Raw genomic sequence first — 11,369 nt, forward strand, 5'->3', positions numbered from 1 at the left:
TGGTTTGCAAAGAAAGGGGTAAATGTCAGGAAAATTCCCTGATATCTCCCATGTTTCGAGGATTTATTTGCTTTTTTTCCTAGATGATCTTGAAGTTTTATTTCTGTTAATTAATTCATCAATTTAAAAAAAACCCTCCTGATGTCATATGTATGTTCTAAAGCAAACAGTTCTAGATGGTTTTCTGTTTAATGCTGGGTTTCGCCTGATTTACACCAGGGTAAATTTGACAGCCACACAAACTCCCTGCTCAAAACATCCCTGAGACCTGGCATTTGTGGCTGGGTCATTCCTGCTTTGCCAAAAGTCCTGTCCCAGCTGCTGCTGGGTAAGGAAACCCATCCCAGAGCCCCCTGGAATCAAGGAAGCACAAGCCCCTTATTTTCCCTGGATGGATTTGGGGTCCTGCCCTCTTACTGCAGCTGTGGGAGTGGGGTGTGGATCCCAACCCCAGCACAGGAGCAGGAATAAACCCCTGCCTTATTCAGAGCTGCTACCCAGAGTCTGCAAAAACCCCCAAACCTCAAACTTTCTGCCTCTCTCACATGTCCTGCTCTCACTCCTTCCATCCCCTCATTCCTGTTCAAAGAAACAAACACAAAGGGGGGAAAATCTGCCTCAAAATTCAAAGATAAGCTTCAAACAGGCCAAGAATCTCAGCCCATTTATTATCCCTCTGCAGCCAGTGATGCAGCATTTCCACCCCCTGAAACCACTGCTTTTTTCTCTCTTATTTGTCTTTTTTCAGGAATTTTCAGATGCCAGCATAACCACAGTTTTCCTGTCAGAACGGCTGCACTGAAACATCTTTCAGTGGATCCAGTGTGCTCTTACTTTCTGCAGTTCAGAACACAGCCATAAAAAATTGCTCAAGGCTGAATCTTGGCATATTAAGTGTCATCACAGAGGTAATTGCTTTTCTTTAAACACCTAGAAAAACAAAAACCCAACATCTGAAGCTGCCAAAAGGCTCTCATGTCCAAACACCTACACTTCCACAGAAGGGTTTCTTGGCTTTTCCTCCAGTCTTTCTTTGCAGTTTTTTTTTTCCTCTCAGCTGCTTTTGCAATTGAGTGTAAGCATCAGAAAACAAGCGAGATTATTAACCCACAAAAATGTGTCCAGTTAACAAAATGTTAGGAAACACAATGTCTAGGACGACGTGTCCTTATTACACCCTTTTCTAACACAACAGTCTGTGCACTATTAGAGGAATGAGTAACACATGGCACTGGGGTTTGAAAATGGCTCTTTTAATAATCCATTTTCAGTTCTGACAGCACAAATGCTCCAATTCAGTTTATTTCTTGGTCCTTCAAACTTACTGCATGGCAGTAAATTCGGATTTATACATATTAAATGGATTTTCAGGAGAAGATTGCTGCCTCTCAGAAATCTGCAAAAATTGGGGTACGATTCAGTTCAGAAAACTGCTCTGGGTTCCTAATTCTGACAAAATTTTCTCTGGTACAATCAGCTTATTCTGAGAGATCTTAGTATTTGATTTGGAAATGGTAAACCATCTTCAATTCAGGGAGCTGCCTTGCCTATTTGGATCTTTACAAGCTGGAATCAGAGGACTGTGAATGAATAAAACCCTCTGACAAACAAAACAGTAAATAAACACTAACCACACCAAATATTTTCCTAGTCTGCATTCCCAGTGTGAATTCCACCATTTTTCACAGCCTTTTGGTTCTGGTTTTAGCCTTTTCAATTCCTTACCCCAGAAGCCAGCCAGCCATTTCCCAAACTGTTGTTGTGGCGAGCTCTGAGCAGCTGAATGACTCCAGTGTACTCCCCAGCCTGCATGAATCCATCATGTTCTGCTTAATTTTGCGTGGCTGTCACTTTTCCAGGCTGTCTGGGGAGTGCTACTGTGCAGCTGATCTTTCATTTCAGACCATCCCAGGCTGGCCCTGCTGCTCCTGTCCAGGCTGCAGCTCTGGCTGTCCCACTCCTGCCATGGCTCTGCAGTTGCTGAGAGGGTTTTGTCATTATTTCATCCCATCCTACTGACAGATATACGGCCAGTTTTAATTAATTTTTCTTTTTGGTACGTAAGAGTCACTGAGCTGAGTGATGTGATGGTAGGAAATAACGTGGGGCTCTGTCCAGAGCTTTTAGCTCTGATTTTGAGTGTGAAATTTGGGTGCTTTATGCAAAGAACAGGACAGCTGTCAGCTCCTTCTGCTGAGGGATTCAGAGCTCATTGCCCCAGCTCCTGGCTGCTCCTTCTTCCCCCTGTTTTTTCCTAAGATCTCCTCCAAGTGTCAGGGATCCCTTCAGACCCCTCCTAATCCAGCCTGGGCCTCTCCAGCTTTGCTCTTGCCACACTCCCCGTGGCTGTTTGTCTTTTGCAGTGTTGGGGAGCCGGAGTCGTGGCTCAGGAATGAACACCACATCAAAAAGGTGCACATGAAACCAATACAGCTCTTTCCAAGAACGCTGCACGCTTGAATCCAGCCCCAAACAGTCATCCCAATTAACATGCATATTCCAGCATTTCCCATAACTAAGTCAGAACGTCTTGGGCTGTCAGCACTTCAGGAAATTTCATCACCTCACTGTCCACTTCTTTCTGCAACTCATTAAAAACCCCAACACATTAAATCTTGCTGCTCTGCAGCTCTGACATGAGAACAATCCCCGGGTTTGTCTTTCCTTCCCTCTGGGGGCTGCAGGGTTCCGCCTGCTCCTTGGCAGCTTTAAGGCAAGAAGATACTTTCTCCTCATCCCAAATTGGTGATTTGTTTTCTGTGGAGCGGCCTCATATAAAATCATGTGAAAAAAATCCCACTAAAAGCCTCTCTGCCCCCAAAGGAATAATCCCCATCCAAATACATTTGTTTACCATGACCTACATTGGATTTTGTGAAGAAATAGCCACAGTTAATGCACCCATCCGGCCTGGTCCCAAGATCACCCCACAGCCAAGTTCTGCCCGTGGCACAGAGAAATCAATGCACAGATCTCTCTGCTGGGGCATTTCCTGCACTGGCAGAGGATGGGTGAGCTCTGCACAGGGCTCTGCACTGCAAGGAGAAGCCGCTGAGGAGGGGTTTGGAGGGACAGGGACAAGGACAAACCCTGCTGGCCTTTGAGGAAACCATCAGGGATTTCAGCACTGGGTGCTCTCAAGCACATAGGAAGGTGGGAAGGAAATTTCCTTTTTGTGGCTAATGCTCTGAACTCTCCCACAGGAAATATGGGTGAATTTTTAAGCCCTGGACATTGTCCTTTGCTGTAAGAAAGTTCTGTGACCTCTCTGGGGCTGGGGTTGCTGTATGAAATGGGAGCAATTTTATTTTCTTCCTTCTCCTCTTTGTCTCTGCTCTCCTGCCTGTTTATTTTAGCCATTATATGTTTGTACAGTACTTAGCACAATGAGATCCTGTTCTTGTCCAAGACCTCGGAGAACTCCATAACACAAAGGTTGTGCTAATGAGAGAGATAATAAACCTCACCAGGGAGAAAAAAGGAAAAGAATTCTTGTCATTTTTGTTGGAATTCCAATAATGACCAGCTCGGAGCAACTAAACCCCAGGTGACTCATGGAGCAAGGAAAACACACAGCAACTTTTTCACAGCAGGCCTCCAAACACGTTGTGTTTTGGGTTTTATTTTTAAACAGCAGCAGCCCCCTCTCCAAAGATCACAAGTGCTTTGCTTTTTGAGGTGGGAGGAAGAAAAAGACACTTTTTAAGTGAAATCTGACACTCGTAATTCTTGGCTTTCAGCTTTTCTTCTTCTCAGGGTTATTTGACTTTCTCTGGTGCTCCTGGGCTGGAAAAGGCAGGATCAGTGTTCTCAGCTCACGACACAGCACCCGGGTAGAACAGGAGGTTTCTTGCAGGGACGAGTCTCCCACCTCCTGCGAGTTTTGGGATCGGGATCCCCCCGGGCAGCTTTTCTCATCCTTTGTCGGGAGCAAGTTTTGACAACAGCAATGCTAATTGATTAAACGTTCTAATCAGAGATTACAGCTAAAAGGGAGATAACATGTTTATTCCATTGTGTCTCTGGGAACATCAGCCTGGAAGGAGCTTTGTTCCCCTTTGGCCGTGCCTCAACCCAAATCAATCTGCTCCCCCTTCCCCTCCTTTATTTGTGCCGAATCTCTGAGGTCAGGTGTTTGAAAAGCTCATTCAGTACTCACAAAACATCTTTCATCAGGATTCAGGTGGGGGGAAGACGCTTCAAAAACGATTTTGCAACTTTTATGTTCCTTCTTCTTGGGTAGTTTTTCTACCTAGAGCCAGCTGGCACTCACAGTCTGGAAGCATAAACACTCTCACTGCAGAAAATATCTCAGGTTAAACTGTGGCTTAAAATTGGTGCTGAAAAGGGGCTATGTGTGGAACGAGCTTTTTCACAATTATTTAACTTAGATATGGACAGATTGGCAGAATGCAAAAGTGGAATTAAAAAAAAAATCATCCCGTGCTGAGGCAGAACAGAATATTCTTAAACAAGGGATGGAAGCTAATTTGTCTTTTTCTTTTCCTCTAAAGCCTTTCCAAGAACTATAAAAATCAGGTGTGTTAAAGGCTTCCAGTAACATTTAGATCCTGAATAAGTGTTTCTGCAGATGGAATGAAGTGGTGCAATGGGTGAGTGAGTGGATGAGTGCCCAGGCTCTGGGAACCCTTGGAATCTCAACTTGTCCCTGGAACCAGTCCCCTGAGGCCCTTGGGGATGTCCCATCTATGGCTTGGATATCAAGAGAATTCTATTTTCCAACAGGAATGTCTAAAATCTTGATTTTGGTTCCTATTCTCCTTTAGGGACCATGAGTTTTGCTTGATATCTTTCAGATTTTGTGGAAAAATTATTGCAGAAAGCTCCCAAATCATGTTTGTTAACAGGGACTTGGAGAATCAACAAGCTGATCCCTGCATCACCTGCAATGAAAACAAAGATAAAACACCCCAAAGCCCAAAAAACCAAACCAAACCAAAACCCCCAGTATGATGTGTTTTTTAATGCATTAAGAACCGACCATTAGGATTTTTGGGTTTTATTCATGGTTTGAAGGATAAAGCCAAGTTCATCTCTCACACACAGAGAAGAGAAGGATGTTGCTGCTGGAAGTGCAGTTCCAGACAGAACTGGTTTCCTCCCTAACTCTGAATAATTTACCTTTTTAGTTTCTCAGTGAAATATTTGAGTGAAGTGGAACTTCTGCAGGATTTCACGAATATAATGAGATGCTCAGCAGTGGCTGAGAATGAGATTGGGGTTTTTAGATAGCAGCAGTCATAAAACGCTGTCATTTTTGTAATGGAACCCAGCTATCAGCTCTCCCTCCTCTTAAAAAAGGGCCAAGATTAGGTGATTAGAGCAAATCTTGTAGTCCAAGTATGTTAGGAGGAAAACTCTTCAGGAATGTAGGAAGGCAGGAGATAACAGAAACATAAAAATACTCTGGTGAATAGGAAGGGTAATACCCAGGGCCAGATTTTGATCTTTATTAGACTCACGTAAATCTGGAGCAGCTCCACAGACCTCAGCTCCGTTGCTTTGACCTTGCAGAGATTCCAGATCCACGGCATAAATCAGCAGAGATAGCTTTGTGTCTTTGGGAGAGGTGGGTTATAAATACAGGCAGATATTTATGCAAACACATGTGGCATGAAAACACCCCCATGGTTGTTTTTATATGAACGTGTCCAACGTTGTGGGGTGCAACCACCAGCTCTGCTGCCTCTGCACTGAGCTCTTCCCCCTCCGACCTCAGAGTTTGTACAATATTACTACTACCTTACTACTACCTTGACATTCGAGTAAGAGCAAAGAGATTTTGGCCAGATATTTTTATTTTTGATTTTTCTGTAGCTGTTTTAGGAGAGAACGGCTGCAAAACATCAAGCAAAGCATCAGATGGATAAACTGAGTGTGAAACCAGGATGCTGCTGTAATTCTTACCGATTAATTATTTGATTTTCCCCTTCTTTTGTTTTCCTTCTTTTTTTGTTCTTTTCTCCCTTTGTCTTCTTTTCCTTCTTTTTATTTCCTGCCACGTGGGCACAAGTCCCTGAGGGCTGATGTTTGCACCCTGTGCTCCCATGTGTTGAGTCTGGTGATAATTCACAGTAGATTTTCAGTTTGAATTGTTGCCCATCCAGTGTTCTGAGCATGCAGCTCCACAAGGAATTCCAGGAATAAAGGTTTTCTCTCCTGGCTGCAGGGATTCCCTCTTTCCCTGCAGGAATTTCAGGTGGCACAGGCCAGGGGCTGCTGAACACCTGAGACTCAAAGCAGCAGGTGAGTGATGGAAAAACAATTTGCAAAGAGACATTGGATATGTGACTATGATGGATTTAAAAGAAATTTTATTGGCCCAGGTTTGAGATATTGGCATTCCTGAAAGCTCTGCTATGTCTCGAGCTGCTGCTGCCTGTAAGGAATCATGAAATCATGGAATCATGGCAAGGTTTGGGTTGGCAGGGATTTTAAACCTCATCCAGTTCCCCCCCTGCCATGGAACCATGAACCTTCCACTATCCCACACTGCTCCAAGCCCTGTCCCACCTGGCCTGGAAGAATTTTAGGGAGGTCTCTGCTTTGGTAACACAGGAAGCAGAAATTCAAACGGGCAGAAGATTGGATAATGCTGGGGGAGGCCAGCTGGGAATTTTGAGGGAGAAACTGCTTCATTCTCAAGTGATATCTCTTGTCTAAAGACAAGAGGTTGCTTCAGCAAACCACACCAGTTAAAAAGAAATTACATAGACATGAGTAAAGCCTTTGACTTACCCCTGATCTGAAGTTCACACAGAAAATCCATGAGTATCCTCTATTCCTGGGCTGGGAGAATATGGACACACAGCTCAGGTGCTCTGCATTATTAGTAAAAAGCAGTAATAATGAGAATAGAGATGAAAAGGAAGCAATGGGGACTTTTTAGTCTCTAGCAGAGGCAAATTGTGTGGAGGCAGCACAAGTCTGGTTGCAGCCTGTAGGCAAATCCTGGTAGGGCTTCTCTGTCTTCCTCCGAGTTATTTTTTTCATTTTTGCATTTTTTTTTCCCAGACAAGGGAAATCTTGCATTTTATTTTCTTTTTTAACCAATTCTGATTAATGCCCTTCTCAATCCCCTCCCACCCTCTTTGAATTTTTCATCTTAATGACACACAGCTCAAATGTTCCTTTTCCTGGGGGAAATAAGCCTGTTCTGGGAAGGCACCTCCACACCATTCGTGCAGAGCATTTCCTAGGGTGAGCTAAGGGCAAAATCCCCACAACATTATTGCATCAGGTTTGTCATCTCACATTTCATAAATCCTTGAAAATAAGCTCCTGAAAAGCAGGGATAAAGTGACATTTGGGAATGGAGTGAAATCCCAACCTGAACGTGAACCCCAGCCATGGAGGGGAGTTGGGTTTCCAGCTCCTCCGTGTGTTTGGAATGGCTTAGGCTGGGCTGGAGCTGTTTGCTTAGCCCTGTTATGAACACAAGGCTTGAACTCCTGCCCCACTCCCTCATAAATAAACTGATGTCCAGGCTAAAGTCAGATGCCCATCTTTCCTTGAAGTGACATCCACGGCTCACATCCCAAAAAATCTCTGGGGTGATGAGGGTTACGAAACATAAATCTCAGAAAATAGTTTATTAATTCTGTGCTAGGAGCTCATGCCTAGGAAAGTCAGCAGGATGGATTAGGCTGCCTGTGTGTACAGTAAGGAGGGTTTTTTTCCCTTCCTCCCCTCCCACCCCTTTTTAATTAGAAGCAGATTTAGAAAGTGGGACTTTCCTGAATAATCATCCCCAGTAAACCTTTAATCTCGGTCACCTCCGTGAGAAAAGAATAGGAAATGGGTGTGCAGAAAGCAGGGAGACACAAAGGAAGGGACTGGCAGGGCAAGGACACTGAATTCACCTTTTTAAAACTGCCATCATTTTGCACATATGGATGTTCTGTTACCTTGCACAGTTCCAAAAGCTTTTCCCTGAAATAATTTCCACTGTAAGGTCCCAGGAATCAGAGCACGGAGACAGAGTCACAGATACGGAGGTGGTTGAAACCCTTTTCTGTAAAAATCATCCATGTGTGGTTTGTTTTTATTTGTTTCCCAGGCTATGAGCACTTTTCGAGGCACACAATTGGTGCTATCTCTCAACCTTTGTACTCAATATAAGGATATTTTTAGAAAAAAGGGTTTTATAGGGAAAAGAAGAACAAGCAGCTCAGTGCTGGTCTGGGCCCAGAGCAGCAGTTCTGGATCCTGCTGCTGTTGTGGGGGAAATCCAGGCTGGGAAACATCCCTGCATGGGAGAAAATTCTCTGCAGAGCACTTGGAGATCGAACAGCAAAAAAACATTACAGAAAAGCTTGGTAGGAACATCCCTGAATGTGTCTGGTGTGTGCAAAGGGACGCCTGGACGGCCTTGTTTGTTTTTCCCACCCTCAGCAGAGCTCCAGCGAGAGATCTGTGCCCTTAACTCTGCCTCTGAATTGCACCTCCAGTGCTTCCCTCTGATTAAAGCTGTGCTTGCTGCAAGTCCTGACTTGCATCCCTGAGCCCAGGGGCTTTTAGGAGTTTTGCTCCATCCCAAAGCAGGGCCTGGGTAAGCCCGGCCTGCTGGGCCCTGCTGCTCCAGAAACAAACCTGGGAAAGCTCAGAAGAGTCCAAATGTGGCTTTCAAATGGCTGGAAAGGGCTGGAGCAGCAGAATAAATGATGTATTTGTCACAGTAACTTCTGCTTTTTTTTTCTTTTGCAAGCCCTCTGTCCATTTAGCTTTAGCAATTGGGCAGAGCTGGAGTTCAGCCCTTGAAGGAGCAACATTTCCCTTTGCAGATGTTGATGAAGCTGATGTTTGTGGGATGGACTCCTTCAGCCTCTCATGCCATCTCTTCTTCCCCTGGGATCGGCTGAATTTGCTGCTTCACTGCACAGCACTTCCTATATATTTCCTGTATATTTCCTATGTATTTCCTGTATATTTCCAATATATTTCATATGTATTTCCTGTTTATTTCCCATACATTTCCTATATATTTCCTGTATATTTCCAATATATTTCCTATATATTTCCTGTTTGTTTCCAATACATTTCCTATATATTTACTATATATTTCTTGTTTATTTTCTGTAAATGTCCTATATATTTACTATACATTTCCTATATATTTCCTGTTTATTTCCTATCTATTTCTGTGTATAACTTGCTTTTTATCCTGCATGGATCCCCCAAAATCCCCTGATTGATGAACACCACTTTTTTTTCAGACTCAAGGCCACATTTTGCTTTCCTTTCACATTTCAATAATTGAATTATTAAGCGTAACATTTTCCAGAAATAAATGGATGATGAGCTGCCACTTAAAGCTCCTGATGTGGAAGTTCAGGCCCATTGACAGGGACAGGAGAAGCCCAGTGGGACCCACATTAGCACCAGAACTGGCACTGAAACAAAGCTGGTTTTGGACCCCACTTCAATCACTTCCACTTGGAACCCCCCCAAAACCAATAAAGTAAATACATTAATATGATTAACGTGAACCAATCCAAGCAGATGGTTTGTGTATCCACCTTGGAACAGCTTTTGACAAGTGTAGGAGGTAAATCAGAAAAAATTTACTTTAGTGAACCAATGTGAAGTGTGCAATTTTCTTAGTGCTGGGTTTGCATCTGACTAAAGTGGGGGAAATGCACAAAATAATTGTAAACTGGGAGAAGGTCACGGCGGTAAGGAGGGGAAAAGGTAATTTTTGCTCACTTTATCTACAAGAAATACTCTCCATTTATTCACTTAGCACCATTTGACCTTATAAGTGCCTCGTAAAACAAATCCATAAAGAGACAAAAATTGCTCGCATGAAATTAAATTACTTATCATTAGTAGCCACTGATTCTTCCAGATTAGGACTAAACTGTGATTTCTTACCTCAAAACTGCTTTTCATCTCCAGACATCAAAGTCTGCAGTACTTTTGAATAAGTGCTGGTGGGGCTTTTGAAAAGAGGAGGCAGACACAGCGCAGGAAAGAGGAGCTGCTCCTTTCTCTCAGGGTTATCTCCTAAGATACACAAAGAGCCACCACTTGAACTCATCTGACTCGACTCCAGCCCTGCACTTCATTCCTTACAACTGTTTTCCTCCTTTCCATGTAGAGGGGAGACTGAGAAGAGGAAAAATTAAGTTATTTCCTACTCACCCCCCTTATTTTTCCTCATGTCTCCCTCCCTCCCCACTTTTATGGGGCAAACCTCCCAATATGTTGCATGACTCTGGCTGCTCAATTTGCTCCTTTTCTCATTTCTTTCAGTTTTCACCTGAAAACCCAACACGATTTGCCATCTGAGAAGTCCCAGAAATTTTCTAGACAAAACTGTTTGTCTGAGATTTCACAGTTAACTTTGGAAGGTCTGAAGTGGATAAGCTTCTCAACTCGCAGAAATTTGACTCCACTATTTGTAATACCAAATTTTTTGAAGTCTCTCAGCCTGTAAGTAGCTTTGAAATGGATAAGGGCTTGCACTGCAGCTCTGTAAGGTGTCTTTTATTCAATTAGAGTAGATACCATGTTAACATTCTTCAGTGTTGTCATAATTCCTCTTTTTTTTTCTTTTTTTTTTCCCCAGTGAGAATTAACTTGTCAACTGTGAAGAAGCTCCAAATTTGTCCATAAATCATTTTGCTGCAGGCTAAAATTTGACAGGCTGTAGGTAAACACTTTTTCTCTGGTTAAAAAAAAAAAAAAAAAAAAAAGACCAATATATTACTATTATTTTTCCCTTTAGAACAGAGTCTCTGATGTCTCCAGTTTATGACTACAGCCAATTTTCTCCAAATTACACTGTACTGTGTTGTTACATTGTCAAGGTAAGTGATCACCACGAGGCTGAGAACCTCAGCCAGACCTGTGGTGGGACCATCTGAAATTTAGCAAGAGAATTATTTTCAGCCCAGATATCTGCTTGTGTTGAGCTGTGTCTCCTTCTCACCTCGGTGTGGGTGAGCTTTTCAGGATTCTGAGCAGATCCTGAAACCTCTCCCCACATGGGTGAGCTCTGTCCTTGCTGGATCCTCCCTGGAGAAGCTGCCTGACAATTCCAGGCTGGATTTCGAGGAGCCTCGCTGTGCCAGCGCTGCTGATTTGCTGTTGAGGCTGGAAATTTTTGACAAGTGACTCATCCCTGTTCCAGCAACGTGTCCCATTTGATCCTGCAGTCCTAGAGGGTTTTTAGCAAGCAATTAGGAGGTGGATGTGAAAATAATTTGTACGTTTGTCTGTTTGTTGTTTGTCTCCAGCTCTTCTGTAATCAGCTGCCTCCCTCCCTTCTGCTGGAGCAGTGGGGCTGGGACCCCTCTGGGCTGGAGCTGGGGATCTCTGAGCTAGGATCTCTGTTCTGGTGTACA

Source organism: Passer montanus, unplaced genomic scaffold (genome assembly GCF_014805655.1).
Source record: "Passer montanus isolate IOZ18808 unplaced genomic scaffold, ASM1480565v1 scaffold15, whole genome shotgun sequence".
NCBI classification, from domain to species: domain Eukaryota; kingdom Metazoa; phylum Chordata; class Aves; order Passeriformes; family Passeridae; genus Passer; species Passer montanus.